Source organism: Castor canadensis, chromosome 10 (assembly GCF_047511655.1).
Source record: "Castor canadensis chromosome 10, mCasCan1.hap1v2, whole genome shotgun sequence".
Classification (NCBI taxonomy): domain Eukaryota; kingdom Metazoa; phylum Chordata; class Mammalia; order Rodentia; family Castoridae; genus Castor; species Castor canadensis.
In genome coordinates, this window is record NC_133395.1 from 138,240,782 (window position 1) to 138,266,410 (window position 25,629).

Consider the following 25,629-nt stretch of genomic DNA (forward strand, 5'->3'; position numbering starts at 1 on the left):
CTGGGTCTCTGACCAAGAATTTCAACTATCTAACTTAGATGAGAGTCAGGCTTGCAGTTTATATGGAGATCAGTTTCAACTCATTATTATTCCAAGGTTAACACCAAGGAGGTTAATGAGGTCAAAATTGCATTTGTAGGGTCAGAGAATGAAGTGGTGTTTGTATGAAAAGAAAATTGTTAAAACTGACAGAGAGCTAATGATAATGAGATGCTTAATGGCGAGATGGAGAAGAGAGCTCTAACACTGTCTTAATGGAAGTTCAAATAATTTTTCCTGAGCTTTCCCTAACTCTCCTGATACTTGCCTTATGTATGATTTATCACAAGTAAAATTTTGATCACAATGGACAAATCTGGACTTTGCGATATGCTTTTAGGCATACTTTACTTAGTTCCAAGGTTTTGTTATGCACAAACTCTTCCCTCTTGAAAATAAGCACAGGCAGCACTTATTCAGAAAGTGCACAGGGAAATGGTATTTGTGGACCTGACAAATCCTAATGTGGGGAAAATGATTAGACTAATCAGGAAATAAAGTCATTCTCATAAATTATTGTGTTAGCCAGAGGAAATAGTCCAAAACCAAAGAATTTAATGTAATATTCTTTAGGGTTTAAGGAATTTATCTTATTTCCTCTCTTTTCTCCATTAAATAGTATGACTTATCACTCATTCTCATTCACCACCACTCACCTCATAGATTTTCTCTTTGTACTGTATATTTTTAGGAAACCAACATTGTATGGTATTCAAGGGCTCCAGAATTAGAGGTAGGCTGAACTCCTGCCTCTGCCACACTGTTACTTATTACCTATATAACTTTGTAGAAGTCACTTAACTTCTGTGACCCTCAATATCTCCTTTTATCCATACATAAATTAACACTCATAAAATCTGTAGTTCAGTGTTGTAGTGAAATCCGTAGCTCAGGTTGTAGTGAACTCTTATACTTCTCTGGAGTTTGTCATTGAAAGGTACAATAAACGTGGTGTTCACATAGATAGATTATACTGATTCCTGGTAGTTTGACCTCCAATTATCTTAGTAGAAAATACATAACTATTATCTTGAAAGAAAGTAATTATTAGTATTGACATTAACAGAAACTATAAGATCTTATGAGTCTTTGGGAAAAAAAATGGGTCATTTCTGCCATAATCTTTTAGAGGAAAAACACTGTTTACCTATGGTCTGAAATCAAGAATAATAAGGGGAAAAATAATAGGGGAAAGGCTAAGTAACATTAAAAAATAAAACAATAAAAACCAGAAACTTTTGCTTGGCAAGATCCAGCATGATCAAGGTTAAAATGAAAAATCTAAACCAATGATTCTAATCTGGAAATGCACCAAGCCACAGACTTCTTTTCCCTTCGTCTGCATGGTTTCTAAACATCTCTGAGGTTCATATCCCCAAATGTAACCATAAATTTGGAGGTATTTTTAAAATAGCATACTTTTACCATTGGTAAATCATTTCTCAAGAACATGGCCAATCTCTGTGAGAGCTCTAGAGACCAGGGATCGTCTGCCCTTCCTGTGATCCTGACCCATGCTTGCATAGAAATAAGACACAGACAAACCTTTAATACTTCCAGAAGCCAGAAGAATCCTTAAGCCTCCAGAAGTGAAAACTTTTTTCTTTTGCTCAAATGAAACCCTTGACCCAATTTAGTTCTGCAGTTGAGCTCTACCAATTATTTCCTTGATCTCTGTCACTCCTCTGTCCTCATCCTACCTCAAATGTAACATGATTTGAGGTTTAAATTAGTTTACAAAGTAAAGTAACGCATGAATCCATCTCCTTTCCTTCCTTTGTTTTTTCTCACTTAAGCAAAAGGCATTAATTACATTACCCTCTAACTCACCACTCCCTTAAAGTAGTCATATGCTGACTTTGCTTCCAGGGGCTGACACGTGATCTTCACCTGGTCACTTTGGGTTGTTGTTTCTCCAAACAGTAAATGTGGCAGAGAGTAAAGAATCTGGCTTCTAAAACACATTGACTATCAGCTTGTCACATCTCTAACAAGGAAGTTGGAAGAGGATAGAGAGGAAGAAAATAATTATGATTAGTAGGCACTATTAGGGAAATAAGAATGTTATTTTAATGTGTAGAAAACTTTATGAAAATATATTGTACTGTTCAATTTCCAGATTTAGAAAAACTCACTGAAATCAATGTATTTGATTATGTAAATTGTATAGCTATGATTATGTAAATTATACACATCCAGTTCCTCTTATGTGCCAGGCATTCTTCTCATTCAGGGGAACCATCAGAGAATCATTTCATAAACTCTCCTACCTCTGTGGAGTTTGTGCTCTGTCAGGAAGGGACAATAAACGCACAGACTGTCTTGATTCCTGACCGTCTGACCTGTGGTTTTCAACTTTAAGATGGTATGAAAATGATAAGCATTCAGTAGTAAGCACATTTTGCATTTTGGGGGGCTGTATGTAGGTTTAGAACTCTGAGTCTCATGCTTAAGCCATGCCTTCTACCATTTGAGTACATCTTAATCCTTTCTGCTTTGGTTTGCTTTAAAATAGGGTCTTATGCTTTTGCCTAGTCTGGTCTTGGACCAGCAATCTTCCTACTTTTATCTCCTGAGTAGCAGGGATTATAGATATGGACTACCATGCTCAGCTTGTTTTTGAGGTAATCTTACTAACTTGTCATCTGGGCTGGTCTTGAACAAAGATCATTCTATCTCCACTTCCTGAGTAGCTGGGATTATAGGCATGTACCACTATGCCCAGCCCTTGAATTTTCCATGAGTACTGATATGCTATACAGTACTTGCCACGATGCTAATCTTAACTAGCAGGGCAGTGACCTGCCTCCCCCAGGCAGCCATGCTATCACCAGGTGAAAGGACCATCCTTCTATAGAGCATTGCATTACTAAGCAATGATGTTAAACAGGCTAGGTACATTCAATGCATTTCCAATTTACTATTTTAAAATCAACAGTAGCTTTATCTCAGTTCCTCATTGGTGGAGAAGCATCTGTAATTAATATATGGAATGTGAATGGTGATTTAGGTTAAAGAAAAGGAAAAGAAAATTCAGAGCTGTGGAAGGGAGTAGCATGTGACCAGGTTGCAGGGTTAAACATGGTGGTCATGGGAAGCCTTCATGATGTGCTGAGGTTAAAGGAAACAGTTGAAGAGGGTGACAGAACAACCTGGGTGACTCTCAGGGGAAGACTGTGTTGGGTAGAGTTTGTAGGGGAAGAATTCGAGCACATTTTGACATGGCTAAAAGAATCATGGGGATAGAGGGAGATTTTAAGAATAGACGCTGGGGCAGGAAGAGAAGTTAGACATCAATTAAGTGAATATTCCATGTCATGGCAAGAAGGCAGCAGAATTGGAATTCAAATCTGGGTTTTGCTGATTCCAAAACTTCAGCTGTTTGTACAAGGTTGGATCATAAATTCATGGCTGATCTTGTATGTCAAAGATTTTTTTTCTGACACAAGGTTTGTAAAGGATGGAAATGTTTTCCCACCAGACTGAACCTTCCTCCCTACCCTTTTCCCCTTTTCTTTCTGATTCCATCCTTCTATTGTTTGATTGAAGGATCAGGCCATAGAAATCTCTGGAGTTGCTTCTATGGAGTATCAAATTATCCTACAAATAAGATCTTTGTAAATAATTTCAGTTATTGTCATCCTTTCTACTTCATTCTGTGTTTTAGAGGTTTATCAAAAACATCTCTACCTTGCCTCATTTGATTACATTTTATGTTCACATTTTTACTGTACATCAATGCAAATGATTTTTGTAGAGCCAAAGCCACAGACTGTTTCCCAATGAGGAAGAAAAATCTTATTGGGTCTGGGTATCTTGCTTTATTGATAGCTTTAGTATTATGGAACCATTTGGCGAGAGATGTAAATCAGTCCACAAGGAAAGTGTAAGACAGTTGAGCTCAGCTGAGGGCTCCTAATTATGGCTTTAACTGGAATGGGTCTTTGAATTGTAATGCACCTTAGATGTGGGGGTTTCCTGGTAGGTTCTATCCAATAGAAGATTTCTTAGTGCTCATTGGTGCATAAGACTGTGCATGGATTTTAATGTCTTTGGTAAGTTTGGGTTCACAAATTGAGACCCAATCCTAGAAGATAGTCCTGAAGAAATAAATATCTTGAGTAGATTGCCCATGAATTCCTAAAACTATGTGAAATTGTATGTATGCACCTATGCAATACTTGGGAATAAGGCCCACAGATTCCCTCAGTTTCATTTTTAATATTTTTATTACATTTTGGAATTATCATACAATAATAACAGGAGTTCATTGTGGTGGTTTCATAGAGGTGTACAGCCCTTAGTTATGTTCCCATTTCCCCATCCCTCCTCTCCTGTTTTTCAAACAGTGTTTGGTGAGTTTCATTTTGCTAGATTCCTAAATGTCCATAAATAGCATACTTGATCCTCTTCACCCCTCAGTATCCTTTCCTTTTTCCTTCCACTCTCCTACTGATCACCTGACACCACCATGCTTTCACATTCACGGCCTATTGTCATTTTAGGTCTAGGAGCTACAAATGACTGCAAACCTGCGATATTTTGCCTTTGGATCTTGGCTGGTCAAACTCAGCATGATGGTCTCCAGTTCTATCCATTTTCTTGCAAATGACATGCCTTCATTTTTCCTTATGGCTGAGTAATATTGCATGGTGGAGAGTGGACCCTCTTGTCTCATTCCTGATTTAGAGAAAATGATTTCAGCTTTTCCCCATTTAGTATGACTTGGCTATAGGTTTGCTATGTATGTAGCCTTTATTATGTTGAGGTACATTTCTTTTATTCCTAGTTTCCTCAGAGATTTTATCATGAAAGGATGTTGAATTTCATTAAAGGTGTTTTCTGCATTGATTCAGATGATCATGTGATTTTTGTCCTTGACTCTATTTGTATGCTATATTGTATTTATTGATTATGTATGTTGAATAATACTTGTATCCCTGTAATGAAAACAATTTGATCTTGGTGTCTGATGTCTTTGATGTGTTGTTGAATGAATCTTGTTGAAAATTTTTGCATTTATGTTCATTATAAAGATAGGTCTGTGATTCTTTTTGTGTGTGTGTGTGTTCTTGTCTGGTTTAGGAATGAGTGTAATACTGGCTTCATAGAATGAGTTTTGTAGTGCTCCTTCCCTTTCTATTTCATAGAAAAGTTTTAGGAGTAGTGTGATAGTTCCTTTTTAACGGTCTTGTAGAATTTAGCAGTGAATCCATCCTGTTCTGGGCTTTCATTTTTGGGAAACCCTTTATTGCTACTTCACTTTCATTGCATGTTACAGATCTACTTAAGTGGTTTATATTCTCTTGGTTCAATTTTGATAGGTGAAGTTCATCGAGAAATTTATCAATTTCTTCTAAATTTTACACTTTATTTGAATATAGGTTTATAAAGTATTCCCTCATGATCTTCTGGATTTCATTGGTATTTGTTGTGATATTTCCTTTTTCATCTCTAATTATATTTAGGTCTTTTCCAATCTTCGTCCAGTCAGATGGGTTAAGGGTTTATTAATCTTATTTATCTTTTTTTTTTTTTTTGTGGTACTGGGGCTTGGACTCAGAGCCTATACCTTGAGCCACTCCACCAGTCCTTTTTTGTGAAGGGTTTCTTTGAGATAGGATCTTGCGAACTGTTTGCCTGAACTGGCTTTGAACCATGATCCTCCTGTTCTCTTCCTCCTGAGTAGATAGGATTACAGGCATGAGTGCCTGTAACTGTTACAGGCACTGTTACACCGGTGCCTGGCTTATTTATCTTTTTGAAGAGCCAACTTTCGTTTCATTGATTATCTGTGGTTTTAATTTTTATTTTTTTGTCTCTATTTTCACTAATTTCTGTCCTGATTTTTATTTCTTTCTACCTGCTAATATTGGGTTTAGCTTGTTTTTCTGGAAGCTCAAGGTATGTCATTAGAGTATTTGAGACCTGATTTTTTTTTTTAAGTTGACACTCATAGCTATAAACTTTCCTCTTGGTACTAACTTTGCTGTATCCATAGGTTTTGGAAGCTGTGTTTTCATTTTCATTAGATTTCAGGAACATTTGCATTTCCATGCTTATTTCTTCAAAGACTCATTGTTCTTTCAACAATGTGTTGTTCATCCATTAGTTCCTTGACAACAAATGAATTAAGAACCACAGATCAAATTGTTTCCTTATGACTCGTTGCTATTTTAGATTTATTTAGTATTTCACAGTTTACAAAACATTGCTATGTAATTTCCATCAGTATTCAAAGAACTCTGTTTAGAAATTGCATGCTGTAATTTGGAGTAGGAAAGAAAAGTAAATATTAGACAATCATTAGCTGGGTGCCAGTGGCTCAAACCTGCAATCCTAGCTACTCAGGAGGCAGAGATCAGGAGGATCACGGTTCAAAGCCAGCCCCAGCAAATAGTTCATGAGACCCCCATCTTGAAAAAACCCATTGCATAAAAAGGGCTCGTGGAGTGGCTCAAGGTGTAGACCCTGAGTTCAAACTCCAGTACTTCAAAAAAGGAAAGAAAATCATGGGAAAACTTTCCTACTTTTAAGAAGGTTATATTGATCTCACAATATTTATACAAGTTCATATAATTGAGTTTCCTAAAACAGAAAAGTCAGACTCAAACTAACTTTAACAGTACAAAGGATTGGCTCGGATAATTGGAAAGTACAGATATGAAATGCATTTAGGTGTGGCTTGATCCAGCAGTTTATTGTGTTATTAGAGATCTAGTTCAACAAGTCATTCAGCTTGGCCGCTTCAGTGTATCAGCTTTGTATTCATGTTGGCGACTCATGTGGAAAACATGTGCAATTGCACTTCCTCACACCTTGTCCTAGCACGTGAGGAGGAAGAGAACTTCCAGGTTGCAGCTTTCAGAGACAGTGCTGAGACTCACCCTGCTATGCTAACACATTAATGCACATGCTGACCACTGAGCCCAGTCACCGAAGCCATAGGGCACTTACTGTGATCACAGGCTATGCTTATTCAAATTCGCTTCTGGAAGGGCTGGAATTAGTTACCTTCCCTGGGGCTATAAGAACACCAAAATGGAACAGTATTTGTCCTAGAAGAGAGAAGCATGAACCTTTTCACTTTTGCAGTTCTTCCTCTTGAGGTGAAAATAGATCATGAGAAGAAGGAGAAACGATGACTCCTGATGAAATATTATGGCATTTGCATATCAAGTCAGAGTTGGGACCTGTAGATTAAGAAAGAAAACAAGACTATCCTTTGATGAAAAACATAACTCCACATAGAAGCATCTGTAGGATTTAATGAGGTGACTTATGAATGAGCTTATAATGCTGCAAAAGTAGAAAGATGATAGCTACATCAGGGTCAAGTGCAGGTGGGAAATACAGAGTGTCAACGACAGGAAAACATCCTGTGATGTAAGAGGTAGGAAGGCCGCTTCAAACGAGGAAACAGAAGCCCAGAGAGCTGGAGGAGCTGGCTATCTGCACACAACTAGTAAGTGGGAATTTCTATCCCAAGTCTGCTGTTCTTTCTACCATGTACTGCTACTTCCACTGAGAACCACGTACCTAGAGTTCATAGTCTGCGTGTGCACTTGGCTCTGCCTGTGGAATAAAATGCTAAGTAGTGCATGGCCTGGACCACAGATAGCTGCTAATTTTAGTTTTGGTTCTAGATTTGGAGAGTTCAGTAAATGGTGTAGTTTCCACGTGCAGACCGTGGTAATCCTTTGCACTTCTCAGAGGCTGACCAAGGTCTCTGTAAAGACAAATCATCTCCTATTTCATAATGGAGGAGCCAGAGGCAAAGTGTGGTAAATTAGGCAAGCCAGCTCTCAGGCACCCCAGATGGCCTTTGTCTCAAATGAGGCATTTATAGTTTTCTGTTATAATAAACACACACACACACACACACACACACACACACACACACAGAGGTGCCTGTGACTCCAAAGAGTAAGGGTGACCCAGGAAACCTGTGATTAACTTTTCTGTGGGTCAGAAAATGAAAATGAAAAGTTCAACAGTAAATTTTTGTTAACATAGTATTATTGGAAAGTTCCCATGATTCAAGGCAGTGAGTTGAGTTGTTTCTGTCTCAGTAAAAATGTGACCTTGGGTATGCTCTTCCCCTCAGTTTAAGGTTCAGGGTCAGTTTAGATCACCAGAGAGACCCCTATCAGCTTTGAGCATCTGTGCTCTTTGTTCTGGATCTCTACTCCTACCTTGGCCAATGGGGTATACAAAACAAATGAGGATTGGCAGCACAGGGAGCAGTTAAATGGCCTCTGGTCAGTCCTCTTCACACCTGATATATCAGAGGAATCTCCTGGGGCTCTTCTTATAACACAGTCTGCTTCATCAGATTTTAGCTGAGCCTGAGAGTCTGCATTGTAACCAACAACTCATAACCACCAATTCTGTCATCCCCCAGCCCATACTTTGCAGAGTGTGAATGGAAAATGACTAGGGTTAGGTACATGTTAGAGGAGAGAACAGATAAAGAGGACTAGGACTGGGAGAAGTGATGATTCTTGATTAAAAATCATGGTGTTAGTTGACAAATCAACCAAGAGTTGAAAACCAGTAGGCTTCAAAACAAAAGAGGACTATCCTTTGATTAAAAAGGCACCCATAAAAGTACCTAGCTATAGAATTTAGTTAAATGAATTATGAATATCTTCATAATTGTTGTAGCTTAGAAGGAGAACCTCAGCTGGTTCCCCCTGTCAGGGGCACAACTCCTTTTTAGAAATATGAGGTCATTTTAAAAGGTCCCTGTACATGACAGGTGAAATCATTGGGGGTCAGAGGACCTATCTTGTAAGTGGCCTAGGGTTTCACTACAAGATGAGATGTCCTGGAACTTCTGCTGAGATCCCTGATTGCAGGTCTGGAGCTGTTTCTATCAGTGACCCTGCTCCTCCTCACACTATGTCATTTCTTCTTGGACTTGCATCATTTTCCCCCTGTTTTGTTTCTTTTTGTGTAAATGAACTAATTATGTTTCTGCAAAGAAGTGAAAATGATTTTCCTATAAATAATAACCACTTCAGTCCTGAAGCTGTTTGTGTAGGATTTCTTCATCTATCATTTCCTGCAATTTCAGTAATGAGTATCAAAGGACGTGGACAACAGTGTATAGAAATGCCAGTGTAACATGTAGTGATGATTTACTTCACAAGCCATCTTCTCTTTCCCATTCTCATTCCCTGCTCACTGGTGAAAAAAGTCACAGCCCTTGCTTCCTATGTCCCCTCTTGCATGGATTTCTATACCAATAACAATTACAGCTGAAAATAAACGCATGCCCTGCAATGAATGGTCTGCGTTTATCCTGGAGACTGAAGGATGACTCCAGATTCTGTTGCTTCATTGCCATTTTTATTCTGCACATGCCATTCTCTGCAATGCCTTATCGACCCCTGTCAGGTTGAAAAGAAGCAGATGAGACAGGTAGTCAACAGGAGCTGGGAAGCATGTGCTGTGTGGATACTCCTGGCCCTCGAACAGCAGCAGGCTGCTAGCCTGGGCATTTCCTTCTCTCTAGACAGACTGCACAAGTACAGTGGGTTATGTACTGACACAATCAGCCTTACTCCACTAACTTGGAAAAGCTCCATTTTCAGGTATTCTGGTTATCTAGTCCAACCTAGCTGAATTCCATAGGGGTTTTTATTATTATTATTAAAAACTATCGTAATGAGGGGTGTAACTGGAAGTATAGCTCAGTGGTAGAACATGTACTTAATATATGCAAGGTCCTGGGTTCAATTCCTAGCACTGAAAAGAATCCATTGTCTTTCTAAGTCCTGGGAAGTTGGTCAGTTTGTAAGTATAGCTCGGTACATTTAGCATGTGTATATTATTTTGCCCAAACCCCTATCACTGATAGCAGCTAGCACTTAAGAGTTTTTATAATATCCAATTGGATAGTGATAAATATTTTTTTCTGTGGTACTGAGGTTGTGAACTTGGCTTTGTGCTTGCTAGGCAAACCTCCAGCCCTTTTTGCTCTGGGTTTTTTTTTTTTATGATAGGCACTTACTTTTTCCCTACAATGGCCTGGAAGAAATCCTTCTATTTTGTGTGTGCCAGCATAGTTGTGATGAAGGTACACACCACCGTATCCAGTGTTTAGATGGGATCTTGTGAATGCTTTTGCCTATGTTGACCTCAAACCAAGATCTCATAATCTCAGCCTTCCTATAGCTAGGTGACAGGCTTGAGCCACCACACCCAGCTAGTGATAAACATTTTCTCGGTCTTCTAAGTAGTTATTATGATTCTTCATATTTTTATGGTTTGTCTGTAGATTAAAATAATTAGCCCCACAATATTATGTAACTTCTCAAAAGTTATCCATTTATGAGCTATGGCCCCAAGGTTGAAACTCACCTCCAAGATGCATGCTGTAATTTGGGCTTCCTGGGCTTAGTAAACATCTGGTTCTAGTAAACATCCTTCTTCATTTTTAGGAGTCCCTGAGAGCAGAGGTCCTTTCTGTCCTGTACTGTGCAGAGCAGTGGTACCAGTACTTTGAACAGAGCCCAACACAGCAAGGGCTTGATATCTAAGGAGGGAGAGAGAGAGGGAAGATGAAGAGGAGAAGAGAGGAAGGGAAGGTGGGAAGAAGAAAGGAGTAAGAAGAAAATAGTATGGAGCCATGAATGGTATGATAAATTGCTATGTGTGATCAGAACATCTCAGGAAGCTGAGATGCAGGAAGGGTAGAAGGAAGACATACATGATAATGACAGTTTGTGGAAAGTCACAGTCTAGCAATACTGTGGGCAAAACTTCTTGAAATATTAGTTACAATGCAAAATAATCTCTGGAAATGTTTTAAAAATATCTGTTACTTTAATTGGGAAGTTACTTTAGAATTCATGTATTATATATGTTTTTATATATATACACATATATATGTGTTTATATATATAAATATCTATGTACATACATATAAATTACATCAGGGCATTTTAATTTAAAAAAATTTTAAAACAGTAGTTACAGTCTTCCTTTTAAAATACAATCAGGAAAAACCTAAATATGTTTATTTCATGTGACATACCATACACTTACCACTCATCACAGTTTTTTACAGTTGCTGTCCTGTTCATCAAATTCTCTATTATTTTTCTTCTCTTATAATCTTTGTCTTCCTCATTTCCTGTCTACTTCCCCCAGCCCTTTCAACTTCATTTAGTGTCGATGCAAAGGCTCCTGAAGAAAATCCTGCTACACATGGTAGTTAACAAAACTGACTGAATTTCATTGCTCATGCTAATTTTCATCACTTCCCTTTAACTCTGAAATTCCAAGAACATGGCAAGGAAAAAAGTAATGTGGGCTTTCAGATCCCAAAGGGAAGGTCAGTGGCCCTGCCTACAGCGATCTAGCTGCCTGGAGAGCGTGGGGAGATAAAGATGAATAGTCACATGGGAAACCCCCCCCCCTTTCTTCCTGCCATTAAAATTTAATCTGTTATGTTCATCTGAGAGGGTGATATTAGTTTAGTGTCTTCTATCTGGGAATGTGATCTCCAGCTGTGATTTCATGACAAGCTTTCATCACAGCAAACATTCTTGATGCCCTGAAGGTTTAAATATAATGGGACTTGATCTAGATTAATATTCATAAAGTGTTCAATATTGAATTTTTAATCCCTTCCTTCCCTAAAACATTGGGATATACTCTACTTTATCTGGCTCCCTTATAAGCCACTGTTTTGACACAGTTACAAAGAAATTACTCACCATATTTTCATTAACATGAATTTATACAATGTTTTAATTACTATAACCAAGTTAAAATTATATACCTATACCTAAATAAATTTTTTAAAGTTTAAAGTCTCCCAAAATCATATGCATTAAGCTGTAATTCTGAGTAAGTTTTTAGTTAATTGAGGTAATTCTGTATAGAAAATGAAGAACTAGGGCTGGAGGCATGGCTGAAGCAGTAGAGCACCTGCTTAGCAAGTGCAAGGCTGTGGGTTCAATTCCCAGTACCTCCAAAAAAACAATGAAGAACTAGATTTAACTTGTGAGTTCAATTTGGAAGATACTTAGTTTTGGTAACTTGGGCAAACAGACTAGAGTAGTCTGTATTTCTATTTAACTTAGTCTTTTATTGTTCAACATTTACTTAGGTACTAGAAATCTAGCAGTAAATAGAGAAAAAAATCCTGTCTGCATAGAGCCCATGTTATTAGGAGACTATACACTGTCCAACAAGAATTTATAAAGTGTGCATATGTACATGTGTGTTTGTGTGCTTATATGTAAGTCACGTACATTTACATGTAAATTATATGTATGTCTTATGTGTATTGTGTATGTACGGCCAGTACGCATGACAAATTTTGTACTTACAGGTGCACAAAGCCTTTGATTTAATAATCTCCTTTTTTTGGTAAACTAAATTTGACCTGAGGAGGTCACCATCATGAGACCTTACAAGGAAGTGCAGCCTAAGTTAGAACAAAGATATCTGAAAGCCTGATGCGCTCTCTAACTCTTGTAACAATAGCTAAGTGTCAGCTAATCACAGCAGCCAAGTTTCAGCTAATGACAGGGAGCCAAAGCTTAAACCTTGTGCAAATTAAGGCAAAAAACAAGTTGTAACCAATTGGATTTCCTGCAAATCTTATTTCCCTTTTCCTGCCCCATGGCAGTCTGAGAGTGCTCTAGCTTCCTGAACCTCTTCTGAGGGCTGCCCACGTTGCAAATTGTTCTTTGCTCAGTTAAATTCTGACAATTTTAATTCATCTAAATGTTTTCTTTTAGCAGCACCTATAGAGGATTTTTGAAGGGTGATTCTTAGTAAATATGGCTTCCAAAACAAACTCCAGAAAACATCTTTCTTTCTCTCATTTCTCAGATAGAGAAAAGAATAGTAGGATAATGGGAAAGAGGGTGGAAAGGAAGATTTGATGAAGCTGTGCATGTGAACATAGCTCAAGAAAAAACTCATTTGGAGGTTTTGATAGTTCTTTTTTTGGTGGGGACAATGCTGTGGCCTGAACTCGAGTCACACACTTGCTAAGCAAGTGCTGTACTGCTTGAGCCAGGTCCCCATCCTATTTTTCTTTAGTTATTTTTCAGACAGGGTTTTGTGCTTTTGTCCAGGGCCAGGTTTGAACCATGATCCTCATACTCTACCTTCTGAGTATCTGGACTTACAGAAACGCCCACCACACCTGGCTTGTTCTTTGAGATAGGGTCTTACTGTTTTGTTTGTATTGTTGTTTGTTTGTTTCTTTTGGCCTGGGTTGGCCTAAAATTATGACCTTTCTATCTCTGTCTCCCAGGTACCTGGGACTACAGGGATATACCACTATACAACTGGCTTGTTCTTTGAAATAGGGTCTCTCTAATTTTTTTTTTCTTTTTTGACCAGGGCTGGTCTAAAACTGTGATCTTCCTATCTCTGTCTCCAAAGTAGCTGGGATTACAAGTATGCACCACCACACCTGACATCTTTGCTAATTTCTTACCACAGATCTGGTAGCTTAAAGTAAGAGAAATTTGGAAGTTATTTGGAATTTGGAAGTTATAGTCAGAGTGTCATCAGGGTGTTGTTCTTTCTGGAGACTCCAAGGGAGGATCTGTTTTCCTGTCTTTCTAGCTTTTGCAGGCCTCTTGCATTCCTTGGCTTTTGGCTCCATGCTTGCATCACATCAACTCTGCTCCTATGGTCACATCTCTGACTTCCTATCTTCCTCTTATGAGGACCCTCGTGGTTCTACAGGAACAAACTGGATAATGCAGGATAATCTCTTCACCTCAAGGTCTTTATCATACTGACATGTGCAAAGTTCCTTTTCTTATGTAAGGTAACAATGTCTGTTTTGGGGATTAGACATGGTCACCTATAGGAACCTGTTATTCAGCCTGATGCGTTCTATGAAATACCCAGCTTCTGACTTGCATGCTTGTCTGTAAGGGTCACAGGTGCCACCTATGGCATCTTAAGCTCCCACGGGGCTGTAATATCCCCCTTCAGATCACTCATTGCTTGTAGTGCTCTAGATAACATTGAACACATCTGTTTTACTTTCTTCAAAATCTTTCCCAGGTAGTCTTCTTAGGCAATGCTCTAAAAAGAAACGTATTAGGTTGCTTAGATGTGCCCTTCTTTTAAAGTCAATCAATGGTGTGGGCAATGCTAGTTTACTTTATACCACATTTACTTGTTACACAAGTTCATATGCTTTTTTTCTTTTGTCTGAATTTATTGCCTCACTTGTCTGGGAGAATAAAATGCATGCAGAGTTACATAGCAACAAAGTTAAATTGCTGTTTGTAAAAATTTTAAGACTTTTCATCGTGGATTTAATTATATGAGTGCTTCCTTTTCTTGACAACCCCAACATATGATGGAAGTGAGTGGGAAAAGATGATGCTGTATGGTTTTCCCAACCCAATTTGCATGCCATGTCTACTGACATTCAATTTAAGTACTCACAAGAATTTTCAGACTGAAGAAAGTATTTTTCAAAAGTGTTTTATTGACTTGTTAGGACAAGACAATATAGAATCATGTGTTTCTGTCCCTCCCTTAAATAAAAGAAAAAAATAAGCGCAACTAAGTACATATGTAAGGCCAAGAAGTAGCACAAAAAGTATGCTGTAGTTCATTTAGGCTGTTAAAAGAAAATAACAAAGACTTATAAACATTTCTTTTTAATAGTTCTGGGGACTACGAAGTCCAAGACCAAGGCATTGGCAGATTTTGTCTGGTGGGGTCCAAATCCAGGTTCAAAGACAGCCATCTTCTCCCTGCAGGTTCACTTGACAGAAGGGGTAGAGAGCTCCTGGGGCCTCTTTTATAAGGGCATTGATTCCATTTATGAGAGCTCTGCCCAAAAGGCATCACCTCCCAATGTGTACATCTTAGGGGTTAGATTTCTCTACATGGATTCTGAGGGAATACAAACATTCAGATCATAGCCAGGGAGGCACTAAAACTGGTTAGGGACCCCAGGACTGGGGGAACATCACAGGTGAAGAGTGTCTTATGGACCTCCTTCAACAGCCACCCAACCTGAGGCCAAAAAAAGGCAGCCTAGTCCAGCCTATTCCTCCCCTAGATAGAGAGAATCAAAGCACCAGGGGAAACATGGAAGTGCCAGAGCTTGCAAGGAAATGAATGTGGATACTGCAAAGAAAAGGAAAGCAGGAAGACAAACTCTGTCTGCCCCTCAGGCAGAGACTCCATTGGAGGTACTGAAGCTGCCAAAGGCACTTGCAAGAGAAATCACAGTAAACACATTGGTTTGAGAAGCCTTCTTATCTCCATGGTCCTGAGACTACTCCTCCCAGCAACACCAGCAAACCAAAGGGGCACAAGTACACTGATCCTATAACCACCACAAATGACTCTCCCAGCAGCACTTTCCAAGTTCTCTCCCACCCCAGAAAGAGGGTCCTGTCACAGGAGGCTTCTGCCGCAGGAAGCTCTTGACAGGGATGACCCTTGTGGACTTGAGACTTTCTCCCTGAGCTAGGAAATCCAGTGTGACAGATAGAACTGGCAAGAGGATCCCAGACAAGGAAAGTATCCTGACACAGAAGCCTCTGCTCTGTAGCCCTGAGCCTCCCCTCTTCCATCCAGAGCAGAGGCACTAAGGAAGATGGAGGGAAAATCACAATAGAATTCACTTTTCTTCAAGTAACTATGAAACTTTCACCAATATAGACCATAGATGGCCCAGTGAACTAAACTTCAGTCAATTTAGAAGAAATGAAATCAGTGAGTCCTCTGACCAAAGTGGTATCAAACTAGAAATCAAAAGCAGAAAGGGAATGGGTAAACATTTAAATAAATAGAAAATTTAAAGCATTCTTTTAAACAATCCATGGCCAAAGAGGGAGTTTAAACAAGAAATTTACAAATCTACACCATTTCAAAATATGTAGCACAGCCAAAGCAGTATTGAAAGAAAGATCTGAGAACTAAATGCTTATGTTAGAGATAAGGAGAGGCATACAGTCAATAATCTCAGCCAATATTTTAGAAGATAGCAAATGATAAACAAAATAAATTTAAGGCAGGCAAGGAAGAAAAATATATAAGAGCGATTTTTTTAAATTAAAAATAAGAAAATAGAGGAGGTATGGTTCTAGTGGTAGAGTGCCTGCTTTGTAAGCATGAGGCCTTGAGTTCAAACCCCAGTTCCACCAAAAATAAAAAAAAGAAAAAGAAAAGAAAGAAAAATTAATGAGACAAAAGTTGGGTTCCTCAAAATTAATAAAATTGATAAACCTATTGCAGGGCTGGCAAAAAAATTAAGAAAAGAGATAAGTTTCCAATGTCAGAAATGAAAAGAGACTATCCCTAAAGATCCTGGAGCAACTAAAAATATAGTAAAGGAATATTACTGATAACTTCATGTTTAGAAATATGACAACTTAGAAGAAACAGACCAATGGCTACCAAACCAAAAACGGCTCAAACTCAACCAAAATAAAATTGATAATCTATTCTAAATATCTAGTAATAGATTGTCCTATGCCTATTAAAGAAATTGAATTTGTAACTAGAATGCCTCTAAAAAATCCTATCTCTAAGTCCAGGTGGGGAAGCTACAGGATTTTACCAAAGGTTTAAAGGAGAAATACTGTCTGTTCTACATAATCACCCAGAAGATAGAAGAGAAGGAAAATGCTCTACTCTTTTATAAAACCAGTATTACCCTGATACCAATACCAAAGAAGGTACAAGAGATAAAAAAGAGAAAACTATAGACCAATATGTTTTATAAAATCAGATGCAAAAATACACAACAAAAGTATTAGCAACCTGAATCCAATATGATGTGTCAAGAAATTGTATGTCACGATCAGTGGAATTTGTTCCAAGTGTGAGAGACTGGCTTGTCATTCAAAACCCATCAATGTGCAGAGGCCTGGTAGCATCTGTCAAAGAACTGTGACACTTGGCTGGAACCTGAGCTGGAAGTAGTGCTCGGTAACTATGAATGCTCAAAATGATCATTTAAATTCTTGAAAAAAGTGTGTGATAGCCAGTGCAACTGTATAGATTAAAGGTATTTTCTCTGAAAGTGAAGACTACTTACTTCTGGTATCTTGCTAAAGTTGTATGTGGTAATGTTTGAAAACAAATGATAAATGCCCAAAGTGTTTACTAAGAAGCATTTGATATAAACAAGAAAGAGATGAAACCCACACACCTAATCTGCCTGGGACTGGCTCTTCATTTTTCTGTATTTTAACATGAGATCCAGAATAACCCAGAGTTTGCCTGCATATTGGTTAAAATGGCTTTTTATGAGGTGATCACTGAAGTCAAACACTGAAAGACTCAAACACAGCACCTTTATCCTGCAATTGCTTAGAGGCAAACTAGACATCAGACAGTGCCAGGAAGAATATGACATGACAGAGGGGCAGAAAACTAAAAGTATATAGGGTGTCATCTTTCTTTCCCTAGAGAAAACACTTTACATACCTCCATTCCTCATTCAATTTGGATTCCCTAGACAAAGAAACCCATTCTATATGGAGTCAATTGCTTATAGGCTTTCACACTGGCTTAGAGAAAATGTCACTGTTTCATTTGTGTGTGTTTTAGTCTTCCTGGTATGCTTCCTGCTGTAGAAAAGTACTCATAGCTTCAGTATGTGTAAATATAAATAACTTCCAAACACTTATATACAATGCTATGACACTGGTATTTAGTCAGAATAAATTCTTTAAATGACTATGCTTATATTACTGTGAAGGTATGAAAATATATTTAATTATAATTAGAGAGTATTTTGCAAAAATTCTTATCTCTACATTCCTTCACTTATTTTATTCTCATGTTTTCTTTCAATAAACAACATATTCACGGTCTTGTGCATTCCTTTTTAGTAAGTATCTGGAAATAGTAGATTACATGAAAAAATAACTGGCATTTCCTGACTGAGGGCCATTGATTGAAAATACTCACTATAAAGTATATTATGGAGGTCAAGTATATTTGTGACAACCGGGAGTTTCCTTATTCCCTCTTCATTTATTATTGTTTAAGTTTAGAATTCCCCTCCTAATAAAAATCATAAAATCACTCTTGTAAAGAAGGAAGAAAAGAAAGAACGATCATTTAATATAGACTACCATATAATAAGCTAAAGAAAAATAACCCCCTTAGTAAAGTAAAAACATTTGGCAAAACTCAATACTTATTCAAATTAAAGACATTCAACATATTGTGAATGCAGCCCTACCTGAATTTGAGTCAGAGCAAATATAAAACACCTCCAGCTAACATCATGTTTAATAAGGAAAGACTGCTTTTTCCCTAAAATTGTGAACAAGGCAAGTATTTCCACTTTTACCATTCTTAGTCTGTATGATACTGGAGGTTCTAGCTACTACTCTAAAATATCCAGATTAGAGAGACGTAGAAATAAAATGATCCTGATTGCAAACAACAAGATTGGCTATGTATAAAATCCAAAATAATCTACAAAAAAACCTCTTGGAACCAATAAGTGATTTCAGCAAGCTTCAGAACATAAAATAACCCACAAAACTTCCTCACATTTATATAAACAACGCACATGTGGGAATTAAATTAAAAGCACAATACCATTTTCAAACACTCTAGGGATAACACTTCTTAACAAAGCATAGACATACTGTGTTCATGGAAGAGAAAATGCAACATAGTAAAAATGCCAATTTTCCCCAAATTTATCAATAAGCTTAATAATCCATGTCAAAATCCCAATAAATATTTTTTAGATATAGATGAGCTAGTTCTAACTTGTGTATGAAATGATAAGGTCCTAGGATAGCTAAAATTGTCTGGACAGAAAAGAGTGGGCGAAATCATTCACCTGATATTTTGGGCTATGATGCAAGTGTAATATTCAAAACAGTGTTGAATTGACAGGGGGTGTGATACATAAATCAGTCGAACATAATAGAGAAGATAAAAATAGTTCAAACCGATTGATTATAAACACAAAAGCAAACCAGAGGAAGATGGACAGAGGAGAAAGCAGATGGGGGTTGGACTAATTGGATATCCACAGATAAAATAGTAAGTGTCACACAATCTAAGTGTCATACGGTATATAAAAGTTAATTAAAAATATGTCATATTCTGTAAAACACAAGATATAAACCTTTAAGAAAACAATAGAATATCTTCAGGATCTAGGTCCAGGGAGTTTTTAAACTTGGTGACAAAAGCACGATAAATCAATGGAAATTTTCACAAATTGGACCACATTCAAATTCAAAGCTTTTGCTCTGTGCAAGCCCAAATAAAGAGGATGAAAAGAGAAAGTACAGAGAAGATAAAAATACTTGCAAATACATATCTAACAAAGGACTAAGAACTAGAATATATAAAGAACCCTCAAAACTCAAACATTAAGACAGAACAAGAACAAAAACCAAAGACAGTACCGTTAGCAAAAGAAGATCAAGGCTGGGAGTCAGGTTCAGTGATGGAAGTCAGGCTCAGTGGTAGAGCTCAGCTTGTGCTAGGAATGGTCAAGGAACACAGTTCTATCCCCAGCACCAAAATGTCCTAAGAAATAAGACATTAAGACATTTCACTGAAAAGGACGTTCTGATGGAGAATAAGAACATGAAAAAACAGTCAACATTTTTAGCCACCGGGACAAGGCAAAATCAAACCACAATGAGGCATTACTACATAGCTATTAGAATGGCTAAAATGAATAGTAGTTACAACACAAAATGTTTGCAAAAATGCAGAGAAGTGGATCACTCATGTATTGCTAGTGTGAATGCAAAGTTGTATAGCCATTTTACTGAATGGCTTATCAATTTCTTATAAATTGAACCTGTAAGTACACAATCTCCTAATTGCACTCTTGATTGTTATCACAGAGAAATGAAAACTTACATTTACACAAAAACTATTGCACAAATATTCAGAGCAGCTTAATTTGTAATAACCCCAAACTGGAAAGAGCCCAGAAGTCTTTCAACTTGTCTGCAGTTAAAAAGAAATCTGTGATGATTTCCATACAATACTGCTTAGTGATAAGAAGTTAAGAAGTATTGATACATAAAAAAAAACTTGGATGATTCATGGGAAATTATGCTGAACCAAAAAGCCAATCCCAAAAGGGGAAAAAGCTATTTACTACATTTTTACATTACATAGCATTTGGGAAGTGAAACATCTTTACATAAATCAGCAGTTCCCAGGATTAAAAGTGGGTGGAGGTCAGGAAGGAGGATGATGTGATTATAAAGGTGTGTACTTGTTGAAAATCTTGACAAGTGATAAAATTATATGCACTTTAATATATACATGAGTACAAGACAAACCAAGGAAATCTGAGTAAGCTCAGTGGAATGTATCAAAATTAATAACCTGGTCACGATATTATATTAATTTTGCACAATGTTGTCCTTGAGGATATCAGGAACTGATAAACAGAATAAAGATATCCAAGACAGCCATCTTGTAATCCCTGGAACCTGAAAATATGTTACCTTACAAGGCAAAGGGAAGTTTGTGAACATTGTTACGAATCTCTAGATGGAATTATCTTTACACCCCTCAACCATTCATTTTCTTCTATATATATGGGTCCACAGGGGTCCTTGTAAGGGAAAGAGAGGAGTTAGAGAAAGGGATATGAGGATGAAAATATGTGTGGGACCTATGCAATTGCTTCTGGATGCCACAAGCCAAAGGAAGTAGGCAGCTTCTAGCAGCTACAAAAGCAGTGAGACAGATAGACCCCTGCAGCCCTCACAGGGAATGCAGTCATGCCTTCATCTGGGTTTCAGCTGAGTGAATTTCACATTGGACTTCTCACCTTCACAATTTCCAGGTAGCCACAAAGTCTGTGGTATTTATTACAGCAGCAATAGAAAACAAACACAATGGAATACATATGTATATATTCCTACAGTATTCCTTACAACTTCATGGAAATCTACAATTATCTGAGTACAATTTTCAATTAAAATACTATGCCTCTGATCCTTGATATAAGCAATGCTAGTTCAAGATGTCTTGAAGCATCAAACTATGATGGAAAAGTAGTGAAAGGAAAGAAAAGAAAGTCTTCTCTTGTTCAGCGGGACTTACGTGACTAGATAGTAGGATTATTTGTGGTGGAGAGTTTCCTAATTCCCTTCCTGCAGCACTCTCTACCTTCCTCCCTCCGGGGCAGGGCAGTGGTGAAATATAAGTCATGGGTTACAGAGCTCTGATTCATATCCCAGCATTCCCTTGGAGTGCTGTGGAACATTGGGCAATTTCCAGGTCCTTCTACTGTAAATTACAGATACGAGAATCACCTTGAAGGGCATGCATAAACAATTATTTTTAGGAATAAGACTTTGGTAAGACTGCACCAGCACCCCTCAGCCTCACTCCTTCTTCTAGGGCTTCCTTCTCCACCAAAATCTCTCTCTGTATCAGCTAAGCTTTGAAATGGTCTCCAATAATTCCTTCCTTCTGCTATTCACATCCTGTGCTAGAATATGGCTGAGGTTATTGGCTTGCTTCTAATTAATAGAATATATAAAAATGATTGTATGTCATTTCCAACATTGGATTAAAAAACAAGTACCAATGATTGAAATCCTGGGTGCCTTCTCTTTGGTTCCTCTCCCTTGCATGCTCTATTAAATCAAGTTGCCATGATCTGAGTTGTCTTGCAAAGAGGGCACAAAGGATAGAACTGAGGAAGATCTCCAACATGAACTGGTTCCTGCCAAGATCACATAAGGGAGTTTAAATGGACATCTTTTCCTACTGGAATCAACACAAGACTCTCTCCCTGGTCAAGTCCCTGATTGTAGCCCTGTGAGAAAGCCTGAGTCAAAAGACCTGTTGGACTACACTCAGGCTCTGACCTCCACAAACTCTGAGATAATAGGTGCTGTTCTTACAAGTCATTACTTGGTGTACTACTTTGTTAGGCAGTAATATAATCCCACCTTTTTATTACCTAAGAGGGCTTTAAACAAAGCAAATTGTGGCAAAAAAAATCAGATATTTTCTTCACACACTGGAGAGAAGAAATGCTATCTGAGTGAATCTCCTTTTGTGCTCTTTAGAGGTTGGATTCTAAATGAGCATTTATGGTGAGTGGCATGAAAATTGGAGTAAATACCCAAAAAACCTACCAGAAGTGTTTTTTTTATAAGATTAATATCTCTTTGGTAGATAGAGTAAGAAAACAAATGAAATATTTGAAGCACAGTTGGTGATGAGGAGAGATTTGGAGAGTAAGGAGGAAGAGCGCTAGGATGTTAGCACATCTTTATGTAAGCTTTCTTCACATTCCTTGCTTTTCTGTTTCATTTTTCAGTTTTTTACCTCTGAAACTATATATTCTTTAAGAATATAAATCATTTCTCCCTGTTGTGTCAGTCCTAAGGCTATAGAAATGAAAGTCCTGTTTGAAGCTATGTGAAAATCAGTGTACTGTTCCTGAAGTAAGAACAGTACTTACCATGTTTGTAAAATACACGGTGAAGTTCTATATAATTGACCCTCTTTATCTGTAAGTTCCATCTCTACAGATTCGACCAGTTCTAAATTGAAATGTCCAAAAATGCATCGGCACTGAAGGTATACTTTTTTCCTGTTATTATTCCCAAAACAACATAGTATAACAACTATTTAAACAGTATTTGTATTGTATTAGAAATAAGCAGGTGATTTAAAGTATATGTTCTATGAAAACGCTATGACATATAAGAGACTTTTGTATCCATGGGTTATGGTAACCATGGTGGCCATATAACTAATCCTCTGCAGATACCAAGGGACAATTGTATTTTATTAGCAAGATAAAAGTGTGTATTCTTAAGTGTGTGTTGTTGGTTCAGGCCTGTAATTCCAACATGGAGGCAGAGGCAGAGGATTCCAACTCCCAGGCAAGCCTGGGATATATAGTGAGACCCTATCTCAAAAAAAAAAAAAAAACAAAAAAAAAACCAGTGTATTCTTTTAGCTCTGTACTCATGTAACAATATTTTCCCTCTGAAATACCTGTCAACATTTGCTACATGTTTGCCTCCCTTCACCATATTGGGGTACAAAATATGGTTACACTTTTTAAACATCTAAATTATTGTAATTCTGAGTCTTCCTGGGCCAATCTTTACTCCCCAAAGAACACAAAGATTTCAATTTAATCACCCATGTGAATTTCCATCAAAATGTGAATTTGTGCCAAGGGCAAGTGTGCAAGAAGCCAAAGACAGCCATTGGCCATTTGTCTTTCCCCATCTAGTCACATGCCTAGCCTCTACTCCCTCACCTCTCAGGTCTGGTATAATGCATATGTGTAGCCTTATGTTATTCACCATCATGTTTCATGGCAGAAACAAGAATGTCTAAGGTGAATCAAGCCGTCTCATAGTATTTTTAAGACTGTCTAAAGAGCATTATATAGTATGAAACAGCAAATTGGCCAATTGCTAAGTGAATTTAGTAATAAAAGACTCCCATGAGGCCTGGAACTGGCATGCTGTATTCTGCTGATGTAGCATGTCACAGATGAAGGCAAATTTGACCAAAGGACTTGCAGAATACAAGATAGAACCCATGCTTTCTCCATATCTGATGGTTGTGCTTGTAGGAATCCGAAATGTTTGTACGATTCTATCATCTATTCATTGCCTGTCTATAGGAGACATAGAAAGAAAAAGGGAAATTGACATTTGAAATTGTCTACCAATTTTCTTTATACCTTATCAGAGATGAGACTATTTTCCTCAAACTTTCAAATCTGGTAGCAGCCTAAAAGGGTAGGAAATGTTTTCTAAGTTGCCTGATTTAGCTTCAGTGCATGATCTATGCATAGGAGGATCTGAGACCTTGCTTGAGAACAAGCATTTTCATGATAGATGTTCTTGACACTAACAGAAAGTGTACTAATGATAAAATGAAATTCCCTGCAACTTAAAGCCAATTACATTTGTGTAGTCGTTTTGTCAAAAAAAATTAGACTAATGAAAATGAGACAGGATACAATGTTAAGTTAATTGAAAATTATTTTAAAAAACAGTTTTAGTTTCCCCTAATTTAGTATTACCATTTTCATCATATTTACTTTAATGGCATCATTATGCAGAAATTGTTTGGCGAATGCTGTAAACTCTGAATACTGTGTATTATGAGAGTAAAAGGCATTCATCTCGTCAGCCCAATGAACTGGTGAATCATATCCAACTTCACAGTTTCTGCAAAAATTTCACAGATTGACTTTTGTCACTGTATTAATGCTATACCATCATATTGGTTCTGTAATGCCATATTAATATATAATAGATGAGAGATTTTCTTTTACTAATCCAAATCTATAATTTAATCTTAGAACCATCCATTTCTTCCTTTCTAGCAAGCCAGTATACAACACTGATCCCTTTGAAATAACACTGAATGAAAAGCCCACCATTCCAGGTCATCATGGCAGGAGGAGAAAGAAGAAAACACGTATCTAATATCTTTCTCACTTTTCTTCTCCATCTAGTGTCGTTTCAGCAACTTGAGGAAGGAAGATACCCCAGCATCCTTGGGCTAGAGGGTCAGGCTGAAGTGTGTTATTCCCAGATTGCTTCCTGTGTTTGTAAAGATGTATATCGACCCCCATGCATTTGTATCACATTCTTCAAATGTAAAACACCCATCTTCAACACTTTCAAGTGACTAAGTTCTGCCTTTTCATTGCTAAAAGCAAAACCACATGCAACCACCTCATAGATGGAAATAACATTTGTGCTTTTTTTTCTTGTACCTTTTCTTGGTTAGATCTTGTGAAAATTATGAAGTATAACAAACCTCCCCAATAATCAAGCAATTAAAATAGTTCATTATTGTTTACGTGCCTACAGCAGACTTGGCTTCTGCAGGTCTAATAGTACTGTTTTTACTGCAGGAATGCCTGTCAGCTGGAGAGGTTCTTCTTCCCCTCCTTCTGAGACTAGTGCATTGGTTAATGTGTGTACGTTTCATGATGAAAGGGGAGGAGAGTCATAAAGGCCCCTTAAATCCTATTCTTAGAACTATCAAACCGTCATTTCTGTCCATATACCTCAACCCATAGCAGATCAAGTATGAAGTCAAGAGCCTAAAGTTGCATGGCTACAAGATGGGACAACGCTATGGCTTCAGGAACAGGTGAAGTGTAGGGGCCAAGAACACAATCTACTCTTTGCCTCTCTTATGCAATGTAATTATTTGCCTTACTTGCTTGTTACCTGGTTATTTATTTTTCTCTACTATGTTAATACCCCTTTGCATTGACTATTTGCACATGGCCTTCTGAGTGGCAGACACTCACCACTGGAGAAATATGCAAGCGCACTGACTTTAATCCCTCTACACATTGTCAATTACACAAGAACTCTTGTGGCCTGATCTTTCTGTAAAGAAAATTATGAGGGAGTCTGAATTTTGTGCCTACTGCTGCTCTTCTAATGCACTTTGCTGTACATCTTTCAGCAGAAGAATTAAAATGTAAGCAAAACCCATGTAAATATTTGTTAACTGAAGTAGTGAATTCCTAGCACTGGGCTTCTGAATTTCTTTTTTATTTTAAAGTTTTTATTCATTTATGATCAGTATCCTCCTGTTATCACATTATAT